Source organism: Tamandua tetradactyla, chromosome 9 (assembly GCF_023851605.1).
Source record: "Tamandua tetradactyla isolate mTamTet1 chromosome 9, mTamTet1.pri, whole genome shotgun sequence".
In the NCBI taxonomy this organism is placed as follows: domain Eukaryota; kingdom Metazoa; phylum Chordata; class Mammalia; order Pilosa; family Myrmecophagidae; genus Tamandua; species Tamandua tetradactyla.
The window spans coordinates 104,871,298-104,899,073 of NC_135335.1; the positions used below are offsets into that span (position 1 = coordinate 104,871,298).

At 38.1% G+C, this 27,776-nt stretch overlaps 1 pseudogene; it reads right to left on the minus strand.

Annotated features, from left to right (window-relative positions):
* Window positions 1–396: 396 nt before the first annotated feature.
* LOC143645779 (tubulin beta chain pseudogene) lies at window positions 397–27,776 on the minus strand (annotated as a pseudogene).

The window sequence follows — 27,776 nt, forward strand, 5'->3', positions numbered from 1 at the left end:
TTCTACTTAAACAGTTCACAGATTTGAAGGTAAGTCTAACCTCATCATATGTTTCTAATAATTAGGTGTGAAAAAGGAAGCCTCTCATTGCCTTTCTTGGGAACTTTTCTTTATAAGCAGCCTTGTTTTTCATCTTCATAGATGGAATAGCAGTTTCATTGTAGAGAGTACAACAGAAACTTGACAGCAACTCCTAATCAGGATACTAGTAACACTTCTCTGCAAGGGATGAGCTGGCAGCTAATGTCTGCTTGCAAGCAAGATGGCCACGGTCTGGAAAAAAGAAAGCTTATTAAAAGAAAGAAAAATAAGGCAAAGGACAGTAACATAAATTTCTTTATTAAATGTGTTATTCTTTCTTACATTTTTCCATCTGAGGTTATCTTGTGTGACATGTTATGAGTCCTGTTCTTGTATCTTTGACATCACTCTTCTCATCCATGCCTGCATGATGGCTTCTAATGGTAGGCCCACGTGACTCTTTTCCCAAGGCCTTTCTTCGTTGGCATGGGGACCACTCAGCCTGCATTGTACAGATGGAAAATGCAGGAAGTTAACACATTGGAGAGTATCCCATGATCAGTGACTAACAGTTGGCCTGTCAATAGTCCAACTCTCTCATCCCACGATTGGGATAAGTCTGAGTCATGTTCTTCATCATCTCCCAGAGCTCCCCGGAGGGTCTGGCTTCTATTCATCCACAACAGTAGCTTGCTTGATAATGCACCTTGTATTGGTTTCCTTCCCTTTTCGGTCTCACTGCCCCACACCTTGCACCAGCTCACAAATAAATTAAGTACATTCGAATCATTAACTCAGGGTCTACTTCTGGGGGAACCCAACCTGAGACATCTAAATATTATAAAAAATAGTGTCAAAGCTCTCCTCTGAATGTGGCTTGTGAAGTGACCATAGTATCTTTTCTTAGTCAAGACATCTCTATTGAGGTCTTCAGTTTACCAGGCACAGTGTTGGGTGCTGCATTACAAGGGACTGAGATAGGATCTTAGCTCCTAAGGATCTGTGATTGATGAGAGTGGTGAGGAGACAATAGTGATGTGGTGTGTTATGTGCTCTGACAGGAAACCCAGAGGAGGAGCACACCAGCTTCAGGACAGCAGGGAAAGTTTCTAACAGGAAATGAAATTTAAGCTGAATCCTCAGAATGGATATTAAAGAAAGGGAGTTGAGGAAAAGAGGATGTTGTAAGTGTTAGAATCAGCATATGAAAAGACTTGGAACTTGGAAAGGACCATAATGTGCATGAGCAAAAGGAAATCACTTAGTAAATACCATTGAAACCTAGAACCGTGTTTCCCAAACTATGCACCAAGGCACCCTGCAGCGAACTCACAGAGGCACAAAAGGATGTTTAAAATGTACACCCTATGTATACCCTATGTACAGATGTTTAAAGAGGGAGATGCAAAGATCCTCTACATCTGTAAGTTATTACACAAACTACTAGTTCAAAGTAGTTTTCAAGTCCACGCATTTCTTTTGTTGTTATATATTTGCAAGTCTAAATTTTTGGACATTGATATGATAAAAGCAAGTGCCACAATAAAATCAACATGGAACAGGAACTGAGGGTTGCAGTGTCCAACCTGATTCCAAAGTCTGAGAAATTGTGCAGTGCCCAATAGGCACATACATCCCATTAATAAATAATTTTGGTTAAGAATAAAATAAAATTATTATTTTTTGATTTATGTAAAGTACTTTTTGAACTGCTATGTAGTTAGGAAATGCATATTTCCGTTGTTTGGATCTAACTATTTACGAAAGGAAAATGTTAAGCATTTCTTTTGGCCTAAGGAAATTATGGAAGAATTACTGGGAGATTAAGGACTCCATGAACAGAGAAACTTTGGGAACCTCTGACCTACAGAAAGGTGGGGTTGGGGTGGGGTGAGTGGCCAGAAATAAAGTTGGAGAGGTCAGCAGCAGTCAGGTCTAAGGAGTTTCAACTTTTCTAGAAGATGATAGAGACTCTGAAGGGTTTTAAGCAGTAGAGTGACATGATCTAGGGTCACCCTATGTACAGTTAAGAATAAATAGTAGGACAAGGGACAGGGGGAAGGAGGGAAGGGAGGGGAGGGAGAGACAGAGGGCAGGAGGGAGACTGCATTCAGAAACACCTCTTGGTTGTCAAGAGGAACATAATCCACTTTGCTTTCTGCTTATCTACCTCTAATTGGGCTTGCACCAATTATTTAGGTTTTGTAGTCATGTTAAGTCCCCTCAGAGTGACCAATTCTCTTCTTGTTTGAAACTCAGCTTCTTCCCTGCACTGCAGGAGAGCAAGTGGTCTTGAGTTCATTTGCAGATGGAAGAACGGAAGACATCCCATTCCACAGTCTTCCCCACCTGTCTCTATCAGGGTCACATGGCCTGAAGTCAGTGAACTGTTCATTAATGCAGGAGCTGTCAGGACACCCTAATTGTGCTTTAACTTACTTCCATTCAATACAGGGATCCCTGAGTGACCAAGTGATATACCTTATGATCAGATCATCTAGGAGGCTCATGACAAATGCTCATTGTTGGCTCCAGCCCCACCTGCAGTGAAGCCTTGTTCACAAATGGTCCTGAATCTTTCTGGTTTTGAGAGCTACTTCAATTCTAGGAGAGCTTCAAGAAAGGAGAAGTCATATTCTTGAACACTTGCTTAGGCTAAGCATGGCATTTGGTAAATATATTGGGTTTTGAGCAGAAGCAGTTTGCGAAAAGCAGTTATTGTATTTAGTAAAAATAGAAATGAGAGATTGTAATACTCGAAACAATTTTAAGATGGGAAAAAAGTCACTGAGGCTTTTTTTCTATCAAAGGTAACATCAACACTTCCTCCTCTTTGTATTTTAGACCCATGGGCCCAGGTAGTTTTTGAGGATTTCCTGGCCAAGATTTTTTCACATAATTAAACCTGGGATAAGCTCAAATCCAATGTCAGTAGTAACCTAATCTCAATATTTTAAAACTTTAACAACAAAACATGTAAATTGTTGGAGGTTGGTATGACATACAAAGCACTTATTTTTAGTTCAATCCCAAAAGGTTGTTCCTAACATCAATCGACTATTTATAGTTTTTTAACATACTCCATTGACTTCTTAGTTCTGGTCCAGAGGTTCTGTTGGTGAGGGCACTGGCAGGAACACACCTTCCCAGACTCACTGGGGAAAAAATCCTCTTAGCATTAAACACTCCTAGAAAGACAGGAATAAAATTTTAAGAGCTTCAGGAAAGGCAGCCACAATGACTTAAGCTTTTACTTTTCTCCCAAATGCTGCACTCTGAAGCCCTCAAACAAGAAAGAGAATGAAACAACAAAGCCTAAGGGAGAGTCCTCTGGAAGACAGAGAACAGCAGAATTTATTCCTTATGACTAGATCAAGGCAAGCCAAATACATGCATCTTACTTAAGTTGTCAATACCCAGATTCTTACATGAGTAGATGGGCATGAACAGACATACATACACACGCATTTGAAACAAGATAGGAGTCTAACTTGGATGAGAGAAGAGCAGCATTAGCTAAAGCCTTGACCTCAAAAAGAGGGGAGAGGGTTTACGGAAGTATCCAAGTAGAGCCCCTGTTTCTCTGGGCTTGTGTTTCTGCATGGGGTGGGGGTGGAGGAACATCCACTAGACTAATTCCCCTGAGCCCCCCACCCCAAACCTGACTTAGTGTTTCCTAGAGAAAGAGGGATGGTTTATCTGATTTATCATCACACTTTGGAATTATTGAACTTTACTACTGATGAACAAATTGATCTAGTGAGCAAAAAATCAGAGCAAAAAGATACATTTAATCAGATCAAACCTACCAGGCATCTGGTGTTTTCTGGGAAAGAAATGTTTGTCAGTGACATATCCATCCCTATGGCACAATTCAGCAAGCGAACACTCACAAGCCACACACTAGAAGGAATGCTTCCCCTACCTCCTACCGGGAATCATGAAATCTGGGGTGACCAGGGTTGAGAAATTAAATAGAAAACTGGGAATTGCTAGTGTTTATGTGGTTTTCCTATGGAATTCCCATATAAATAGGCAGGTGTTCCAAAGGGGACGGAACTGTGTTTAGTTTGAAAATTATGAGTGATGTTGCTGCCCACAGAGCAGGGGGTGACAACTCAAAAATAATGCAAATTCAATGCAGTTAAGTTGAATGACAGGATAAAGAATCAACAAAAGCATGTGCCATATTATTTTTCTTACTAGGTAAATGTATTTATGTGTATGTATAAATATATGTATGAATATATATATAGAGAGAGAAAGATAGAATATGAATTATGTATATGCATTCATACATATAAGGCATATATGTATATAAGGTATATATGTATACATACCTTATATACACACACATATATACATATAATGTATGTATATGTATATAAATACATACATGTTTTATTTATTTTATATGTATATTATATATTTATATGTACACATATTTATATGCATATATAATATATATTATATCTATAAAAACACATAAGCATATATTATTATACTCTGATGACATAGCACCTTTGAAACATTTTATTATGGAAAATTTCTAACTTATTAAAAAGTAGAGATGATGATTTAATTAATTTCCCATAATCCAAGTTCAATAGTTATGAACTCATGGCTAATCTTCTTTCCCTGATATTCCAACCCATTCCTCTCCCTCTATCCTAATTATTTTGAAATAAATCCAAGACATGATATTATTTCTTCTGTAAATATTCCAGTGTTTAGCGAAAATACAAGTAGTGCCCCCCTATTACTGTAATGACAATCCCATCATCACATTCCCTCCCCCTCATCAAATAAAAATCAATAATAATTAATATCATATAGCCTGTCAAAATTCAAATTTCTTCAATTGTTATACACACATTATTGCTGTTTTTAAGAATTTATTTGTTTGAATTGGGATACAAAAAGTTCCATATATTTGGATTAGCTCACATGTTTCTTAGGACGTCTATAAATTCCTTTAATTTTCATTTTATTTTCTTTGAAGTTTTTGTTTGCTTGTTTTTGGTTGTTGTTGAGAAAAACAGGTTTGCTTGTTTTCCAGCATTCTAGTTTTTTATTATTTTGTATTCTTAGTGGCCTTCAACATGTTCCTTTCCTGTAAATCAGTAATTAGTTGAAAGGATTAATGACATTAAAATGCGATGTTTAGGCAAGAATTCTTCATAAGTAGTGCTGCTCATTCTCCTATAAAAATGCAGAATATCTGTTCATCATTTTTTTAATGTTAGTAGCCATTGATAATCACTTTGCAGGCACATTAATTTAATGTATAGAAAATGGTTGTATTTTTACTCTGTCATTCCTTCTTCATTTATTAACTATAACATTTAATCAAGAAAACCTATTTCTTCATCAAACTATTTGGCTGCCTTGAGATGTAATTTGTATGTGAATAAGTTTAACTATTTCCCTTTGTTTATCAGTTATCAAAATAATGTGTTAGTTTTCTAGTATCCTAAAAAGATGATCCGTGTAGATTTTTGAGTAGTATCATAAACTCTCAGATTTAAATATATTTGCCCTGCTCTATTGCATTAGAGATATCATCGCTGTTGATATCAACATCGTTCCACCTTTGTACAGTGAGGGCCTAATAAAGTTGATTCCTGATACCTCTAGGCATAAATCCAGTAGTCAATGAGCACTTCCTTATTTTTATTTTTCCTTATTTTTTCATATGACAAAATATTCCAGGCATACCTTGTCCATTTCCTATCCCAGAGCTCACATCGTCCCTGTTTCAAAAGAACCTTGTTTGGAAAAGTAGTATTTAAAGACCAAAATCTAGGCCCTTTTTGCTTTACTAGGTCCATCATTCTTTCCAGAACACTTTGTGGAGTGTGGTGGTTTAAAGCTGTACATACTTCAGAAAAACATGTTCTTAGGGGAATCTGTTGTAAGTAGGGCATTTTGATGCGGTTACATCAGTTAAGGTGTAGCCCAGCTCAGTCAGGATGGGTTTTAATCTTATTATTAGAGTGCTTTATATGTGGAGTGAAATTCAGACAAAGAGAAATGTCTCAGCCACAAGAAGAAAGAACCTGAGCATCAGCAGAACCCAGAAGAAAAGGGACCGACCAGCAGATGCTACCATGTGCTTTGCCATATAATAAGCTAAGGGCCAAGGGTCACAGGCAGCCAGCTCCAGAACGCCATGGTATTCAGGAAGAAAGCATCACCTTAATGACAACTTGATCTGGACTTTTTCTCAGCCTCAAACTGTTAGTGCCTAAATTCATATTCTTTAACCTGACCCATTTCATGGTATTGAGTAGCCCAGAAAACCAAAACACAGAAAGAACTAGTAAACATGTATTATTACTAATACTTATAATTAAAATAAAAAATAGCAGGGTTTTTACGTAGCTATCATAAATCGTATTACCTTTTACAAACCAGACCAAATGTCCTGTTTTTCAATGACTCCAGCATAATTTACTCATTTGCTTTACTCCATAGGACACACATAACCATCTCACACCGCCACCAACAATCTAACTACTGGAAAACTAAGTGTTTTTTTCCATGGTTCTTCTTGTCCTTAGGGATGCACTTCCAAATTACTTCATTTCAGAGTCACTCAGAATAGTTCTTTTCTCAGTTCCACCAACTGGATACACAGATTCATTTTGTTACATTTTTCTTCTGATGTTTAGGGTTTGCTCGTTTGAAATTAAATTTTGTTTTAAAATTCTGGAAAATATTTACATGGCTCTGAGTCAAATGTACAAAACAACTGCTATTCAAAGAAGTGTTACTTCTATTTTTGTTTCCATATTATGCTCTCCATATTTGGGTAACTCTTTTATTACTATCTTGCAATTTAAAAAAATACATACACTTCTTCTGGAAGAGTTAAATAATAAAATTATACACACACACTTTTCCCACCTTATTTTTTTCACTTAAAAATATATTCTAGAGGGGGTGCAAGGGTAGTTCAGCGGTAGAATTCTCACCTGCCATGCGGGAGTCCGGGTTTGGTTCCTGGTCTCTACACTTCCAAAAAAACAAACAAGCAAGCAAAAACAAACAAACAAACAAAAACTCAACAAATGGTGCTGCAATAACAGGATACTCACATGGAAAAATAATGAAATGTGACCCCGCCATACAGCATGCAAAATATATAATTCTAGAAATTACAGCATAATAAGATATAGAGATATTCATTGTTCCTGACGACAGGTGCGTTGATTTACATTATGTTAATGTACCATAGATTATTCAGTCTGTCTTCTACTACCGGTAATTTGGATAGTTTACAATCTTTGGTCATTTCAAACATCAATACAATGAAAAGCTTTGTATATACATTGTTTTATAGCTTTTGCCAGAGTACTTTATCGAGTGTGTTCCTAGAAATGAGATTGCTGAGTCAAAGGGTAAATGCATATGTAGTTTTGGAAGACAATTTCAAATTCCTTCCAGAAAGATTTTGTCATTTTGCATTGCACAACAAATTTTTAAAAGTGCTTACTTTCCATGTTTAAAGTTTCATCCATCTGATGGGTTCTCGGTGTAGTATTTATTTTCTTTATCTCTTATGAGTAAAGTTGCCCATATCTTCATGCAACTAACAACCATTTGTGATTCTTTTTTGTGAGCTCTTGTCCATATATCTAGTCCATTTTTCTAAGGTTATCATCTCTAAAAGTTATTTTTATATGAGGGCTATGAGTCCTTTGTCATATATTGCAAATATTTTCTTTATTATTTTTTGCCATCCTTATAGATATCAAACTCTTTACTTCTTAGTTTGAACAGTTTTGATCTATAATCATTCCACAGAGAATACAGACATGCTTTATTAAAGATAGAAGTTAATGTAGAGGACTTTTTAGCTAGCTTAATTTTTTTATTGCTTTATTGCATATTGTTGCTTCCTTGCTTAAAACTGATTTTGAGGAAGCCTGAAAAAAATCTGAGTTTTGTAACTTATTGCACTCTGGATTCAGTAAACAAAGGGATCTTTGTTTGAATTAAAGCTTTTGCATTGGTATTTTGGTGTGTAAGATAAAAAGTATCAGATTACCTGTTACTAAATAATGAATTCACAGACATTTAGAAAACTCATGCAAAAAATGAACTCATTTGACATTTAAATATGCTGTACATATATTTAGCAATTTAATTTTATCAAACAATAAAAACATAAAAGATATTGTCTGAGACATAAATATATGTTTCTTCCAAGTATATTTGTCATATAAAACTGATCTATTCTGTCCAGATACTGCAACTAACTATCTCTATAACCTTCAGCAAACATGCTTCATTTTCTGTCTCTGAAGATGAGGTGAGTAGAATAAAATAGTTTTAAAGTTCATTCCAACTCTAAAATGGATTAATCCGCTTCTATGATAAGAACCTAACATACTCCCTAGAAAGCTTTCTAGCCGATTTTACCTTATTATTAATTCTTTCAATTTGGACAAGAATCAATTTTAGCACCTCTTAGTTGATAGATACAAAAACTGAATTTTACCTTGTTCTGGTTCCCTCCTTCACTTCAGGATGAACGGCCTGAGCACATTTATAATTGAATGGTGTTTCCAGCAGCATGTAATTGAGTTGGGGAGCAGAAGGTTAACTCATTTGAGAGGCCTTGACATGTGTGTGTATATATATATATATATATATTTTATGTATCTGGCAGATGTTCTCCTTCAGTATGGGCTGTGGAGCATTTCCTTCCTTCCTCCAGGTGGCAAGGAAAAGAAGGAAGAGTGGGAAAGCAGATTCTCCAGATTCCTCCTGCATTGACCTTACTGATAACTTCCCAGGCCCAATATGGGGGCAAAACTTCAGTTCATTTTGACCACCCAATATAAAAAGGCCCCACCCTATATGTTCCCTCATGCCCTATTCTTTTTGTTTCCCTTAAGCAATTTCAGGTTAGTTAGTGATTATGATCAATGATTATTAATTAGTGAGAATGATTGGGCCATGTGGCAAAAACCCAAGTTATAACTTATCTCTATCACTTACTGGCTGAATTGCCTCTAGTAAATCCTTTAATAGCCCATACCTCTGTTTCCCATTCACAGAATCATGATCATGAGCGACCTACTTTACGAGATAGCTATGGGATTCCAACTCAAAGCCTCTTGTCAATATGAAAGCACTTCCCAGGCTAGTTATCACTACTGATGACAAGACTGCAAGAAGTTTGGGGCCTGGGAACTAGTCTCAAATATGGGCTACCTCACGGTGAGATACTAACTCAGATTTGCTACCCCTCTTTGTCTCAAGTTTCTTCTCTCATAAAATGAAGGTGTTAAACTGGATGATTTCCAAGGTATTTTCTGACAATGACCTTCTAAGGGCCTACATTATAGTAGGTTTGAGCTCTGAAGGGATTTAAGGAAGTCATAAGTAGATCATACACTAATTCTTTTATCCTGGACAAGAACAATGCCACGATCATGCACTTGGTCCTTGAAATGCTTCTTACTTTGCTCTGGCCATTATAAGCTGATTGTCTTCCTGGGAAACTCTGAGTTAAAGCTCTGTTAGTAAGAATTAAGAGGTATCACAGAACTTTAAAACTACTGTCCAAGATGATGGCAGAATTAAGAAATTAAAAATAAAATAAAGATTAGACTGAAACACTAACTCGGTTTATTGATTTTCTATAAATAGAGCCTTGGAGATCTAGGTCAAAATCTCTACATACATTGAACTGTCTAAATTTTATAAGGCTTAATTTTGATGGGGCACAAACTGCTTGTGGGGTATAGATAGAATCACATGTTCTCTGAGCTCTCATTTCTCCAGAATGAAGTGGAGGAGGCAAGACCCTGCACTAACTGCCTTGCAGTGATGATGATGCAACAAATAAGACATATGCTTTCTAAGCACAAGATGAACATGAGAAATCTTATCAGTACTGTTTGTAATAGTTTAGTGGAAAGGCAGTATTATATAATGATAGTAACATATGACTCTATTGCATAGATACCAAATGCCACATGAAAAGCTCTTGAAGTTTCATTTTGGTTCATTATTTTTTAAAATTGAGCAAGAAGAACTTAGGATGAGGCAGTAGTTCTTGAAATATGAATATATTTTTAAGTGTTGGAGTGAGAACAAAAGTGTTCTCTTTTGCTCTTTTGTCAAAATGTCTAATTCTTTTCTATGGCCCAGAAATGGTGACTACCACAATGAAAATCCAATATGTATGGATTCTAGTTTTGAAAATTCCTAAGCAAGATAAATTACCCAGGAACATATGGAGTGGCAAAAGATACCATTATCCATGTGTCCCATAGCTTGAAATGTAAAAGTCCTGTACAGTAAATTCACGCCTCTAAAGCCAAGGTCTACAGGGATTTGTGTTTAAATTTGACACCTGCCTCATTAGAATGCACTTGACCAAACCATTGAGCCACTAGTGGCTATAGGCATATTCATAATAAAGGAGATTATTTTGGTAAGTATTTTAACCAGAAAGATAAAAATAATTTCAATGCAAAATGACATGCTTAATAGAGAGAAACAGTGGCAAATTTTCTGTTCAGTTGCTAAAAAGTCTTGACTCATGCTAGTTCTTTCTTTGAATTCAAGAAGTGTATTCTTTCCACTGGCATAACTATCATAGTGAGAAACAAGGTTCTTTCGTATCTCCATATGGCTATTCCTAAAGTCACTTTTCAGTAGCAACATGACGACTCATGCATATGCAATGACCTTATAAAAGTCATCTAAAGGGAGCTATAGAAATTTTATTTAAATTGATTTTAAAAAATCAAGAAGTCTATTATAACTCAAAGCAAGCTTGGTTTTCTGCTTGCTGCCGAAATAATTTTGCTTTTATTTTTTAAAATAGTAGCACTGGCTAAAATGAATATATATGTATTCCTTATAGATGTATGTGTGTGTGTATGCAGAAAATACCTTCAGATACCGACTGAGGGAAAATTACCACATTGTGTAATAAACCAGAGCTCCCAAACATTCTGAAAGATGTTTCTGCATTTAGTTTTTAGGGAAAAAGTCATTTTTACAAGGATATTCCTGTCAGAGATTTAGTGACAAAGAAATAACAATCTAATGGGTACTCTTGGCCTCTTCTCTCACCAAGTCTAATGTCTTATTTTTTTAAGCTGAAATTACACTGTTAGAATAACCAGTAGGGTGAATTTTGATGTCTCTTTATCTAATTGCATCATTGAGTGGTTCCTTTCAGCCCTGAATCTGTGATTCTACAATAATAACGAGCCTCCAGAACTACAGCCAATTTCAGTTAGTAGTCAGGAGGTGAAGGAGTTGTGGGGAGGTAAGAAAAGCATTTCTGATAAATCATAAATAAGCTTTTTAAAGCTTAAAACAGATAATTCCCTAAGCACATAGGTTAATTATGAGATTTTATTAGAAAAGCTGATTAAAAGTAATATACTAAACCTGCAATACTTCAGTACTTTAGTAACTCTACATTATGGCCCAGTGATTTCTTTTCTTTTTTTTTTTTTTAATTTATGTCGCATAACAAAAATGGGCATATGTTGTAAATAAGTAAATATCTTAGCCAGAAAATGCAGACTATCTTGGCAATGTGGCCAGTGATCCAGAACAGCTGGTAAATGTGTTCATTTTGTTATCCTAGCAAAGTGTCTAGATTCTTACCTTAAGTTTTAATTTGAGTATCAGTCCTGGAGAGAGAAACAATGAAACAAATGTATGCAAATAGCCCTGGGGTGTTAATGACACGGCATCATACATCACAGATAGATTAAATTATTGCATGAAGCTAGGACTGGTATGATTCAGAAATAAGAGCAGTTGGATATGGGATCCACTCTATGGGACTCCTCAGATTTCCTCTGACCCTGAAACTTGGCTTCTGGCTTCTTGGAAAGTTCTGGCTGTTGGCACCATAGACTTGTGCCCTGAAACCCATAATCATCCCAGACTCCCCTGAGAGTCTGGAAGCCCAGTCCAGTTTGATCAGATTCCAGAAGCTCTGGCCTCTTCTGCCACTTTTGGATTCAGGTGAAGCCCAAAACACTCTATAGGTATGGAGTTTGGCTTTCCCATCAAGGATTCAGATAATAAAACCTCATGAGCTAAACATGGACTACTCAGAAACTGAATATAAGAAAATTCTGGCACATACATGCTTCTCCCTTCCTCTCCTTGTTGGACGGTTGGATGATACAAGTGATTCCCATTTCTATGACACCATTTCACTACCTAGACTGTTTCAAGTCCTTGGAGCAGGAATAATATTTAGTACATTCGACATTCCTCATCATTTAACACAGTGATTTACACCTAGATGATACTCAAGAAAGGTTTGTTTGTTGAATATGAACAGAGGACATACTATTTGTCCTTTTCACATTTAGACTACAGTGACACGACCAGATTAACACTACTGAGTGTGAAGTGATCTTATCTTGCGGGTGACATGTGACTCAATAGAAGACAGTGTGGAGAAACAGTAAGACTAACAAGCTAACCTGATTTCCATAATTTCATGACTCTGACGAGAACTATGCCAGAATTAATCCTGGAGGGGATTAATCTGCATGATTGTGTGAGTCCATTTGAAATGATTTTTAAAAGACTTTTTCTTCCTTTTCCATTTACTTCTTGCCATTTGATAAAGGGAAACACTTATCCCTGCTCCCTACCCCATCATACCCAGAAATCCCTTTCATTTTTCACTGTGTAGGGAATTTCTGCCCCCCCCCCCACACACATATGTGCCTGGTTTCAGAATAATGGTTAACAACACCGACTGTTCCTCCTGGATATCTGTTCTACTTTGCTAGCTGCCAGAATGCAATATACCAGGAACAGAATGGCTTTTTAAAAGGGGAATTTAATAAGTTGCTAGTGTACAGTTCTAAGGCCAAGAAAATGTCCCAATCAAAACAAGTCTATAGAAATGTCCAATCTAAGGTATCCAGAGAAAGATACCTTGGTTCAAGAAGGCCAATGAAATTCAGGGTTTCTCTCTCAACTGGAAAGGCACATGGTGAACATAGAGTTTCTCTCTCATCTGGAAGGGCACATGGCAAGCATGGTGTCAACTGCTAGCTTCCTCTCCTGGCTGTTTCATGAAGCTCCCTGGGAGGCATTTTCCTTCTTCATCTCCAAAGCACTGGCTGGTGGACTCTGCTTTGTGGTCTGCAGCATTCTCTGCTCTCTCTGAATCTCCTGCTTTCTTTAAAATGTTTTCTCTTTTAGAGGATTCCAGTAAACTAATCAAGACCCATCCGAATGGGTGGAGACATATCTCCACCTAATTCAGTTTAACAACCACTCTTGATTGAGTCATATCTCCAGGGAGATGGTCTATTTACAGATTCAAACTTGCAGTACTGAATAGGGATTAGAAGAAACGCTGCCTTTACAAAATGGGATTAGCATTAAAACACGGTTTTTCTAGGCTACATACATCCTACCAAACTAGCACAAAATCCATTTAAGATTTTTCGTCTATTTAGGACTTTGTTCACCTCCTTTCCCTCCCTCAATACTGCTGTTACTATTTTGGGATAACTTCAAAAATATGCATTCCTCAGCATACTGTTCTCTGATTCTGAACATTTTCACACCCACTTCTTTCCTCTACTTAACCCCCATTGATGTCCTCCTATGCATTATTCCAGATCTTGTCATTATCAATAACTGCACCTCCTCTAAAGGCTTGATTTCAACCCCAGCACCTAACAACCAGGGCTTCTTATCTTTCCAACTGACTTATTCTAGTTTCCCAACTTAAACAATTCTCCAAACCCTTTGGGTCCTCAGTAGATTATTTCATTCATTGTTAGTTCTTCCCTGAGGTCATCACCTTCCTCTTACCCAATTTAGATTTCATGAACTTTCATGTGCTCTTTGTTTTTCCATTGTATTTACCTATAAAACCTCAAACCTGCTCAAATTTAGCTCTAAAGTAGTCCCACTTACACCTGTGTAGATAAGCATGCCTAGGAAAAAAAAAGCATCAACTTGATGAGAAATACATGGTTGCAAATCCCAAGTAAGTCTCAACATTGCTAGTCAAACCTACTCTTTTTCCCTATTTGCTCCTAATACTGCCACCCTAAATTTTTCAGAAGATAATTTTATCTCTTCTCAACATTTCCAAACCACTTCATTTCTTCACTCTTTTTAAAGGTAAATCCATTCACGTTGGGAGTAGACATAATACAAATTCAAAGGTAAAATTAAGAATTTCTAGTTGGCAACAGCAGAGCATTGAACCAATTGTGAGGACCTTCTGAGTGTAAGGAGCTGTGTGACTGCAATGGGTGCAAGCCGGGCTCAGCCCTGACCAAGCATCAGGCTGCAGGAAGGAGGTGAGGGGGTCTAGCTCTGTTGCAGGGTTTTGGCAGTGTCAGTGCCACTGGTTCCTATGCTTTCTGTGTATCGGGACATGGTCCAGTTTATATGAGTCCAATTAAGGTGTATTGGTAAAAACATATGAAATCAGTTATATTGTCTCATTTTAACTAAATTAATTATCACAAGTGGAAAATTGGGGATTTAATTGTACTAACAATGCAAGCCTAGGAAGGAGAAAGGGGCAAAAAATGGCAGCGCTGACACCAAAAAATAATTATAAAGGCATGAAATCTCATACATAGCCAATCATTATTTCAAAAATATTAAAAGGCCTATTTTAAATATGGGTTTCTATTTATGATATAAATATTGAATGAGGATTAAAAGACATGGCTTTTCTGGGGTACACCACAGAACAGAGGTAAGATGGTGTGCTGATTTGAAGCGCTTCTGTATTCGAGAAAAGCCGCATTCTTTTAATCCTAATCCAGTCTTGTAGGGCAGAACCATTCTTTAGGGTGTGAAATTTGATAAGATTATTTCTATGGAATCATGGCCTCTCCCATTCAAAGTGAGTCTTAATTAACTTACTGGAGTCCTTTAAAAGGGAAACATTTTGGAGAAAGTTCAGATGCAGATGTTTGTAGAGGTTTGGAGAACCAACACAGAGAGCAGAGAAATGAAACCAAGACACAGACATTTGAAGATCCTAAGTATGCTGGTTTGAAAAGATTATGTACCCTACACTAAGCTAAGTGATAAAATCCAGATTTTGCCCTGGATAAGCTAAGTGAGGGCCCTAGAAAAGTCACGTTTTGATCTTGATCCAATCTTGTGGGAGCAGGCATTTCTTTGAAATCCTATTCAGTACTGTGCATTGGAAACTTGATTAGGTTATCTCCATGGAGATGTGACTCCACCATTCCAGGGAGGTCTTGGTTACTTTACTGAAATCCTTTAAAAGATGAAGCATTTGAAGACAGCTTCAGAAGGACAAGGTAGCCCCGAAGCAGAGAGCCCACACAGCCAGAAACTTTGAAGATGAAGAAGGAATATGCCCCAGGGAAGCTTCATGAAATAAGAAGCCTAGAGAGAAAGCTAGCAGACATCTCCATGTTCACCATGTGCCATTCCAGTTGAGAGAGAAACCTGAACTTCATATGCCTTTCTTGTGTGAAGGTAACCTTTTGTTGGTGCCTTTATTTAGACATTTTTAGAGACTTGCTTTAATTTGTACATTCTCACAGACTTAGAACTATATACTAGCAACTTTTTAAGTTCCCACTTTTAAAAAGCCATTCTGTTTGCATTCCAGCAGCTGGCAAACTAGAACACTAAGATAAGTGATAAAATTCAGATTTTACCCTGGAGAAGCTAAGTGAAGGCCCACAGAAGCTGAAAGCAATGAAATCTGGGAGCAAAGGCCAGCAAACGTTACCATATGCCTTCCCATGTGTATTAGTCAGGGCTCAGTAAAGAAACAGAACCAACAGGAGATATCTGTAAATATGAGATTTATAAAAAGTATCTCATGCAACTGTGGGGATGCAAGGGTCCAAAATCCATCGGGCAGGCCACAAAGCTGGCAACTCTGATGAAGGAGCTTGACAAAATCCACAGGAGAGGGTGGCTGGCTGAATAAACAGTGAAAATTCTCTCCTCTCCATTAAAATTCTTCAAACGATTGGATCAAATCCAAATGATTAGATTACTTCACAAATGAGAGAAGAGGGGACAGTGAACATTACCATGCACCTTCCCATGTGTATTAGTCAGGGCTCTGTAAAGCACATTCCTGTTGATGCTTCATTTCAACATTTTTAGGGTCTTAGTAATGTAAACTTGTAATTGAATAAATCCCCTTTGTGAAAGCCAATCTATTTATGGTATGTTGCATTCTGACAGCTTTAGCAAACCGGAACAGATGACAACAAGCATGCACAGTGGGAAATGATAAAGTAGCACTATATCAAAAAACAAAAGAACTTTGAACAGTGTACGTATATGTGGCTTTATTGACTTTTGAATGTTAATGTGTGCTATCTATGACTGTAAGCAGTAAGCTATCTTGATCACTGAAGACCTGATGCCTAACCGAGCCTGGGATAACTTACATAGGGCAGATGCTCCAATGTATCATTTCCAAAGGATTGCTGGCATGGACAGCAAAGGCCTCCTAGAACCTGTCTAGAAGAGCCGTAGCTTAACTTCAGGAAAGCCCTTGACCAGCCTGAAAGCTTGTGTTTTAGTGGTATAGGCAACACCCCAAAAGCCGCAGAAACCCCATGCAAGAATTATCCCTCGACCCCAGCAAATACTGTGAGGACAACTCTAGCCAGGTCGGTTAATGGGAGAGTTCCTTTGGACAGTGTCACTTGACCGCTCAGATCATCAAGTTTACCAAAAGCAGGTCTTTACAGAAATCAGCCATAGTTCCCTTGTCATCAAACATTGCATAAAAATCCATCTTTCTACATCAGCATTTATGCCAGTTATAAAATAATCGCTGGTCTTGTAACATCAGTGCCCATAAAATAGATTCAATTCAATTGTGCTCTTCAACAGCCAAGGTGTGAGTGATCATCGCAACCCACAGACAGGACATTAATTGAAGGGTGTTCATGACTACTCCAAGCTAGGAATAAGACTTCGTGTTAGTGGGCTTGCTTTTCATACTGTGCAATCCTCCTAAATCCTTGGCAAATTTGGAGCCAATAATAAAATGAAGATCTGCAGTAATGTAAATGGAAACAGATACAATGTATTCCTTTCATAGTGTGCATGTCTGTTTAATTTTCACCCATATATAGTCTCTGCTGATTTATACTTCTAAAGTTGTACTTTCTTATAGAACTAACAATGTATCTTGTAAATGAACTGAGGCTATTTTTCCTTTGGGAAAACTAGTTATTTTTTAATATTGAGAGGTATTACTTTGATAACCGTGTTTATTTTTTTATGTTGTTTTTTTCCCTTCAATTATCCAAATTTTGCTTTTCTTTTGCTTCTCTACCTTTCCTGGCAGGTGGAGTTATTTTCTTACATTTTACACATTTCCTCAGTATTATCAGAGTTAAATATGTTGCTTTGGGGGGAAGGGGGGAAGGGGAGGACAATGAACAAAGACAAACCTCTTGGTGATGCAGATTCTTAGATTAGTTTTTCCTAGTTGGAGGTCACACAGAGCTTCTGCTATGGCCCTGCCCAAAGGAAGTGAAGCTGTTCCCAGTAATAAACACTCCTTGAATTGCCAACCCCCATTCCCCCACCACAGGAGAACTGAAATAGTCACAATTCACTGGAAGGCAATCAGAAAATTTTCATAAGGCACCTGGTAATCCCATCCTTACTCTAAGAGATATGTTTTTCAAATCCAGGGTTGGTTGAATGCAAGAAAAGTAGAACCAGATTCCAGGCATCAGTTAATTTCATCATAAGATGCTTCCTGACTACTGTGCAAACTGATGTGCATCAAGCAAGAAATGAAATAATAAAAAGAACAAAAATTGCATTTCCAAGCAAAAGAATATATTCACATCTGAAGAAATGGTGTGGTTAAGTTGCTTGAATAGTATTTCAAGTCTCAGAATAACACAAGGGATTGGGTACACGGGTGGTTCAGTGGTAGAAGGCTCACCTTTCATGCGGGAGACCTGGGTTCAATTGCCTGACCAGGCACCTAAAAAAAATAATAGTAACATAATGGATTGTGGAGGACTCTAACTTTCCCCAGTGTCTACAGGAGAAAGAAAGCTTCTGCCTATGGTGTAATCAAGATCCCCAATCTATGTTATGGGGGCAATGAGGGGAGGGTAGGAGAGGGAGCTCAGACAGACTGAGAATCAGCATTTTAGAACTACCTCAGAGCCCATTTCTTCAGGACACTAGGGTCCTTGCTCTGGGGAACAGGGCATGAATTTTGAATCAATTTACAGAGTTTTTGTCAGATCTTTCCAATTTATCTGCATCATGAGCTTAGGACGGTTTAGAGAAACACCTTTCTAAGCTTCAATTTCGTCATCTATAAAATGAAGGTCATAAAGCTCACTTCAGAGAAACTCAACAATTATATTTTTCTTTCAATACACGTGACATGGTTAGCATGGGCTTGCCCATCTAGGGTACTTAATAAGAGTTGATTTCTGTATAGATAATCTCACTAGTGAATCTAACCAACTAAACAAAATTGCAGCGTAAATTACTAAGTGTGGTTTAGATTATTGCTGAATTTTAGAGCTAGAAAAGTTCTTAGAGTGCAAGTAATTTGAGCCTTTTGTTTAACAAGTGGAATAAAAGAATTTCTAGGCAGTAGACATTCCTTTCAGGACTTACAAATCCTAAGTGGCAATTCCAATCCCAGATCTCAGGTTTTTGGATTTCAAACTCACTCTTCCCCCACCACCCTTTCCTATGATAACACTCTGGAGAAAACTGAGTCAATATTCTTTGATTGTTGTATGTAGAATTATGTCATTATATGTTACAGACAGAAACACAGGCATTTTAAGCAAAATATCAAATTCTATCTAGTCCTCAGATGCTTAGATGATATAGTCATATGAAAATCCCTATGGATTAGACTGTCTAATATTCTGACACTAGAGTTGCAAATTCCTACTAGGTTAAAGATACAGATTTGTGTATTTAAGGGACTAGTCCTTTTTCAGCAGTTAATTCCTAAGCCTAAATTTCTACCTTTCATCATAGCTGCTTCTGAATATAAATTTGGTGCCTTTGGCCATAAGCCTCACACTGTCAAATAATTACCTATCATTTGTTCTTAGCTCCTTAAGAGACTGGTTGATAAATTCTGGTATGCAGTAATTAACTATGAGCAAACTATTCTTTAATCCCATTTAAACTTTTCCCCTCCTCCATTTCTCTATCCCTCCAGCTTCAAACCCAACAGATTTGCCTTTACAACCCTTACATCAAATAGTTAACCTTTATTTTTCCATGTGTTGATTTTTTAAAAAAATAAAACAACTCAAATGTCTTTTAAACATTGAAAAGCTTCAGTCCAACTTTCTGTGACTTTCCTATAATTATGCATCCTCTGGACTCATTAAATCTTATCTGTGACAAAAGATGCTGCCCAACATTTCCTTTCCAGCTGAGACTTTGGCCCAAGACTGTCCAAAGACCTAACATTTTTGAGTAGAGGCCAAGCTGAAGACACGGCAGCAATCAAAGCCATGCCAAGATGAGAGAGTTGATGAGTCCACAGGTCACCGGGGCTTTCCCCAGCAGGAAGTTGGAGCTACTGTGATGACACAGCCACAGGATTTATAAAGTGGGAAGGCTGGACCAGAGCTGCCTGAAGGACACAGATTATGTCACAAGTACTTAAGGGATTGGGCTCTAAATCTGGCAGCTTCTGCTGAGATACAATTGTGCTTGCAAATTGTTGGCATTCAAGATATTGGTAAACTCAAGCCAATAAATACTTGACAGATTTCCCTCCTATTCATCATTCTTCTTTCACACTGTCATTGTCCCTTCTCATTGGATTTTGCAACATGCTGGGAATGAGTGGGAAGAGACAAAGGACTCATATTTATTGAGCAAGATTCTGATCAAAATTGTGCTTTCCAGACAATGAGAAAAGTGTTTAAATTTAATGAAATCTCATGTTATTTCTGATGGGACTCTTTTTCAGAAGCAGTAAATACAGAAAATGGCCAGAGAGGAAGAGTATTGATTGATAAGACTCAAATCATTGCTGACAAGGTTTTCAGAAGAAGTCTGCTGGGTTGAAGTAAAAATTCAGAAATAAAAAATGAGGTTGGTTTCTGGACCCCAGGGTTGCTAAGAGATTGGCAGGTATATTTGGTCATTATGGACATTTTTTGTCTCTGCTAGTACCCATTTTTTCCTTCCCAGCATCCCCTGATTCTTAAGAACTTCGGAATCTGTAGAGTTCCAGGGAAGTTGCTCTACTTCTGCTCCAGGATGGGGTCATCTGATGGGCTAAACCAATCAGTGCATTCTACTCTCTTGCTCAAAGTCTTTGGAACAGGACTGAGTGGTAACTACTATCTGAAATTTTTTCCTCAGAATGCCGAGTAAAGGATAAGACTTTTCCACTGTGGACACAAATGATAAAAAAAAAAAATGTGACCCAGAAAACTGTTGGTAGGTTCTTTGGGCCAAAATGGAGAAGAACGGTGGGCTGAAAAGGAAGGAAGAAAACTAAATATTTGTCACATATTTTAGCCTGCTAGATTAAGTCTCACTTGGAAAGAGTACCATTTGGGACTTTTCAGGCCCATGAACTGATAAATTCCCTTTCTTGCTTAAGCCAGTTTATATCCAGTTTTCTTTTCTTAAAACCGAAGGCATCCTAATAAAACATTGAATAAGTCTGTATTATAACCTTAAATCCTATCTCACATTCCTGACTCTGACTTCTTTCTTCATTACTATCATAACTCACAAAGATGAGTTGCTGCCAAAATCCAGCCAGCTAGAATCCTTCCCAGAGAATCCTGGCTGGAGATCATCTTGGCTCTATTCAGAATCTGTTGCTATAGAAATAGCAGCTACATCAGCATGTCCACGTGCTGGGGGCTGGGCAGGCTGATGGGACCAACGTCAAGGTGGGAACAACCAGAAGGGAAAATGGAGCAACAAGTTCATGAAGATCTGGAGGAGAATGGGGAAACAGAGAACTTGGAGATAATATGAATTTGGAAGGATATCAACAAGTCCAGGTACTTGCTACAGAGGGAGGCTTAACTGAGATTTTGTAAAGAGGAATCAAGCTTCCAAACAAAGATTATGTTTCATGCTTCAAATAAATTATGACTCAGCTGTCACAACTGCTCACATTGAGTGCTCAGTCCTGACCCTGCTCATGGAGGGCTTAGGAATGAATGGGGAATCTCTAGAGGGCTACTTATGCCTTTTCGGTTTTTATATTCCTGGTATATGAAAGGGAGAAGAAGAACCAACAGAAAGGATATGGAAAGTAATCAGTATAGTCTTCAGGGAGTCTCCCAAAGTAGACTTGCTGGAACTTTGAGCCTAAAGGACATCTTCCCTTCCCTTGGAAGGCTCCCATATTATCTTCTTTTTCTTCTTTACCATCACTGAATGAAGGCAATTCATTGACTCTAATTCTAAAATAATGTTTTCTGTCTCAGTTTATTCTGACTTTCATTCATCAGAAAACATTTTGAACAATTTAGTTCTCCAGGATGACACTTGGTTGTCTTGCTTTCTAAAAATCCTTTGTCAATCTTAGGACATGAGAAGGGATACTAATTACTTTTAGAATTTCTGAACAGAAATGCACATGCACCCACTAAAGGAATGGGAATAAGATATACAGTTGAAAACTAGTTGAGGGGAAAAAAGAGAAAAAATTGTCAATTAAATAAATGACAAGGAAGGAGAAAAAAGGCAAAGAATTGACACAAAATAAGGTGACGTAAATAATCAAATACATCAATAATTATAATTCTGTGAGTGAATTAAACTTATGAATTAAAAATGATTGTGAAATTCACTTCTAACAAATTTAGCTATATATCACTTATAAAATCTATATTTTAAATACAGTGATGAAAAAGACTGATAGTAGGGAAACAAACAAAGATATACCAGACAGTTACAAAGGAATACTAATATCAACCAATATAGACTTTAAGGAAAAAATATTGCCAAGATCAAGAAGCTGATTACATAAGCATAAACAGAATAAGTCACCAAGAATGCCTAATAATTCTGAATCTATGTAACTTGTGTAGCCTAACCACAAAATATATAAAACAAAATTTTAGAGAATTAAAAGGAAAAATGGAGAAATTTTCATAATAATGGAAGGTTTTAGACATATCAGTCAGAAGTGATAGATTTAACAAAGAATTAGTAAGGTCGCATAAGATTTGAGAAATTCCAACTAACAAACTTCATTTTATGGACATAATAAACCTAACAATTGGAGAATATTCAATATTTGTAAACACACATGAAATAGTGAAATTTTCCTTATCTTTCCATAGTTTTTCAATTGTCAATATTCTTCAAAATTGGCTTAAACAGATTCAAGTGAAAGAAGAGAATTCAGGACCTTGCTACCGCCAGTATTTTGATGCATGAAGAGCTGGAGGTGTGGAAATCCTAGTAAGGGACTGGGAAAGAGGGACTACTAGGCAAGGGGCTGGTACTCTGAAGGTTCTTTTGCACATTGTATGTTCCTTTGAGTTAGTAGAAACGGGGCTAGCTCAACTTTCCTGCTCAGCAAAGCCATCCCTCAGTGCGTCTACCATTCCCTGAGCCCTTCACTCACTTTTCACTGGTTTCTTGTTAAAGTCTTAGGATCACTGACCCATAGTTGACACATAATGTAGTGTCTTCTATTAAAAGGTTTCACGAAAAGTTTTTGACCATTGGTTCTCAAAACTGGCTGTATATTAGAATCATCTGGAAAACTTCTAAAAATACAGATTTTCAGGCTTCTTAGATGTGCTCTGAATCAAAATTTCTTGGAATTAGTTTCAGAAGTTTGATTCTTAAAAGCTTTCCAGAGATGCTGATTGCAGTGGTCAGCTGACCATCATTTGCCAAATACTACTTTAGCCAAAGGAGCCAAGTAATGAGTGAAGAAACACTTGTTTTCATCCTAAATCTGTGGCTAGCTTACTGCTATAATAATTTCCTTAACTTCCTGGTGTGTTTCCCAACCTGTGGCATATTTTCTTCATTTGGAAATTAGTATATGATTATACCTGCCACTCAACTTATCAACCTCTCTGAAATGTTTTTGAAGCATGAAATCGGGTAGTTTAGAACTGCCAAATTCAAACCACAAAAATATCTCATTTTTTGCAAGAAAATTTCCTGTTCTAAACTAATTTATTTGGTCTCCTTGCAATTTTAGAATCACGAAAAAAAAACAAGAAACCATTCATGACCGGCTTTAGGTCAAAGCTTAGTTCCAACTTAAATATTCTGAAGCAGAAATGTTATGGCTTGCTGGTAAGTTTGACTTCCAAGGAAGGTAATGACCAAATACATGTCCACTTAAGAAATGCATATACCATATGGAATGTACATAATAGGAAAAAACTTGAATTCCTGGGGTTGGTTTTAATGTGTCTGTTTTGCAGTAAAAAAATTCACAGGTTTAATCATCTGCATAAAGATTTAACAACACAAGATAAAATTAGATGTGCCTTTTACATAAGATGTCACTTGGAATGATTGGTTTCTCAAATCTTAGCCTTGTTTCAGGTTGCAAAATGGTATAATCCCTGAGGGAAATCATAGCATGATCTGTCACCTGTCAATGTATTACCTTGTATCCACTTCGTTCACACTTATGCTCAGGAAAGGGCAAGGGAATGCAACAATGCAATACAGTAAGCTTAAGAAAACCACAACTACTTGGTGCAAAGGAAAGGAACAAATCAGAGGACCATCCCAATATCAAGGCTGAGATGTATCATCTGAGTTCTGACTTTCTGCAGAAGAGAGACTGGGGCATCACAGAGATTGCAACTGTCAGCAGATTAATTGTTTCAAACATGAGAGGATTATAGGACCCTGGCTGAAGTGTTCTAATCACATGTTAGCAGGAAGTAACACATCTCAGAAGGACTTCTTTTTTTGGCATGGGCAGGCTCCAGCAATCGAACCCGGTCTCCGGCATGGCAGGCAAGAATTCTGCCACTAAGCCACCATTGCACCACCCCAAAAGGACTTCTTCTGAAAAGCAGAGACAAGTAGAAAGTTCATCCTCCTAGTGGGGTGCAGTACGTGAGCTCAGCTGCCAGACCCAGGCGGAGCTCTGTACAAAAGCTTACATACTTCCCGTTTATAAAACACAGCCATCAGATGTGAATAAGATCTTAATGATGTTCTCCTTCCACAAACAACTTAAGTCTTGAGAAATAATGTCATTTTTGGCTTTGAAACTGAAATCTGCAGGTTGCAAAGTTGAGGCTGGTAGCCTCTCTTCATTTCTTTATGTTATTATATAACTTAGCAAACTTTTCCAGAAATAGATGATAACATTTTCATGTCAAAAATACAGAGTAAAATTCCTTCATATTTAAAGATATTTCTTCCTTTGAGCAAGAATAACATTGTCACTTGGCTATTCTCCAACAATGAAATTTCTGCTGGTGTCCTTGGTGATAAGAAAGGATATAGTGAGCAAAGGAATTTATTCGAAGGCAATAACATGCCCAAGGAAAACATAAGTTCATGGTCCACTTCTTCTTCTTTCGATAGTATACTAATGTTCCACAGAAAAATTCAAGAATAAGTTAATATTTATGCATTCAGTCCATAGTTTAACAAACTTTATTTCATACCTGCTATATGCCAGATACAATGTTAAGACCCAAGAATGCAAAAATATGGCCAAATTCCTGTGCTCAATAAACTCCATTCTAGAGAGAGTTTAGCATATAATAAATAACATTACTTATTTTAACAATGATCTAATATATGTGTATAAGATTTTAGTGAAAGAATAAAGGAGGAAGCATTTAATCCTGCCCAGGAGATGAGGATGGGAGAAATGAGGATGGATGAGAAAGAAGGAATTAAAATAGGAGACATTACACTGAATGAAATGGAGAGACACAAGCTTCCGAGGTAAATCACTACATCCTTTGTTTTCATTAGGGGAATATTTTGCTGTCTCCTCTGCGGACTTTAAGATAGTAGCGCTAAAACGATAAACTAAATTTTATCTTCAAGCTCACCTTAAGCTAATGATATGTAGTAGCAGATATCAAATATTTGAAAGTCTTTCATTGGAATGCCATCATTAAACATATGCTTATGTTCAAAAGTTATACTGCAGTGTGTATTTTAAAACTTAAGCCCTAGTGGGATGAAATAAAGCTATTCTGGCAAAAGTGATTAACACTGAGGTCAATTAATCTGACAGTAATTTTAAAAGATCAATTCCAAGTTGATGAAGAGGAACGTTTGATGTACACAGCCTGATTTATTTCACTCTGAATTTCTCCATTTGGCAGCTTGACAGGTTCTCTGTCTTCATACCAGTTCTGACCTACAGTTAGAGGTATTTACAGAGTTCTAGCCTGAGGCTCAAGACCGTGTTTTACCTTGGAGTTCATTTGCAAGCTGGATTTCTGAAGTATACCCATGACTCTGAAATCACCTTGAATTTCAATTTTTTTTTTCCTTTTTCAATTTCTGTTTATTTTTGGCCCTTGGGGCAATGTCATCTTTTCAATATGAATAAAAGCAACAAGATCAACACAAAAAAAGAAATCTGAAGCATAGAATATGAAGAAAGCTAAGGATGAGTAGGGGGGAAGGCAGTAGCAAAAGACATGTCACAAAAAGACGGGTGTCTTATCCCCTCTTCCAGGAAATTGACTCCAGCACTTAGGTGGTAACAAACACTTTTCCATGTCAGGGCTGCAATTCTTTTTTCAGGGTAAGAGAAGGTGGGGATGGTAGCGATGAGCTTTCTGGATGCTTAGGGATCAAGGTCAATCTCTTCCCTCTTGGTGGACCAAGTGAAGGAAGGAAGCCAATGTGAGGAAGGAAGGGAAAGAAGGATCCCACTGACAGAGTAGGGAAGACCCTTTCTAAGGGAATTGAGAGCTTAGGACAGAGCTTGGAAGGAAACTGAAAGTGGGGATAATACTGTATGTAATGCCTTTCTTGCAGCTGAGACAGGACCAGAGAAATACCTGAAATCATGATGTAATCATTAAAGAACCAGGACTCCCCTCCTCAAAATTGCTGTAAAATGTGAAATCCCACCCCCTTTCCTTGTTCTAAATGGGATCTGCATGAGACCCAGCATTTTGGAGAAATGCCTTAAGAGCAGAGAGAGGATTAACTGGAGAGATGGGAGGACTGGGTACCAGAAGGAAATACAGGGTTACCCAGCATGGCAGAAATCTAGGTTTCCTAGAGTGGAAAGAGAGAAGAGACATTCAACAAACAGCAAATTATTTATTGATTGCCTTCTATGTGTCAGGCACTGTTCATGAACCACTCCCCTGCAAAAGAGAAATGAAAAACAGAAGCAGGCAGAAAATGCAAATTCTGAGAGAGAGGAAAGGGGCAGATGAAGAAGAAGGCTGCGGAAACCACGAAGCCTGAGGTGATGGGGTTCTGCTTTGCTCCTCTTCTTCAGCCTCTTCACCAAAATCCTCCTCCATCTTGGTAACGTTGGTGCTTGGAGATGAGGTCGCTCACGTTGCTCTCAGCCTTGGTGAACTCCATCTCATCTATACTCTCACCCTGTAACGGTGGAGGAAGGCCTTTGGGTTGAACATGGCAGTAAACTACTCTGAGATGCGCTTGAAAAGTTCCTGGATGGCAGTGTTATTGCCAATGAAGGTGACCGCCATTTTGAGACCATGGATATAGCAGACGGCCATCTTGATATTTTTTGGGATCCATTCCACAAAGTAGCTGCTATTCTTTTCTGCACATTGAGTATCTGCTCATCTACCTCCTTCACAGACATCCGTCCACAGAAGACAGCAGCCACAGTGAGGTACCAGCCATGGTGGGGGTCACAGGCAGCCATGAGGTTCTTGGCATTGAAGACTTGCTGAGTGAGTTTGGGCACAGTGAGGGCTGGGTACTGCTGGTTGCTATGGCTGGTCAGAGGGGTGAAGCAAGGCATGAAAAAGTGGAGATGTGGGAAGGGCATCATGTTGACTGCCAGCTTATGGAGGTCAGCATTGAGCTGACCAGGGAAATGGAGGTTAGTGGTGACACCACTCATGGTGACTGAGACAAGGTAGCTCAGATCTTTGTAGGTTGGTGTGGTCAGCTTGGGGATTGTGGAAGCAGATGTCCTAGAGGGCTTCGTTGTCATTACAGTAGGTCTCATCTGTGTTCCCTACCAACTGGTGGACTGAGAGAGAGGGTGCCATTGTAGGGCTCAAACACAGAGTCGGGCACTTTGGGTGAGTGAACCACACTGAAAGTGTTCATGATGTGGTCAGGATACTCTTCACAGATCTTGCTGATGAGAAAGGTGCCCATTCCAGAGCCTGTGCTCCCACCCAGTGAGCGCATCAGCTGGAAGCCTTGCAGGCAGCCATAGCTCTTGGCATCCTTCTGCACCACGTCCAGGACCGAGCCAACCAGCTTGGCCCCCTCTGTGTAGTGGCCCTTGGCCCAGTTGTTGCCTGCCCCAGACTGACTAAAAACAAAGTTGTCTGGTCTGAAAATCTGGCCAAAAGTACCTGAGTTAACAGAGTCCATAGTCCTGGGTTCTAGATCCACTAAGATAGCACAAGGAACATGTTTGCCACCTGTGGCTTCATTGTAGTACACGGAGATGTGTTCCAGCTGTAGGTCGCTGTCCCCATGGTAGGTACCCACAGGGTCAATGCTGTATTCATTGCTGATGACCTCCCAGAACTTGACACCAATTTGGTTGCCACATTGACAGCCAAGATGTGCATGATTTCCCTCAT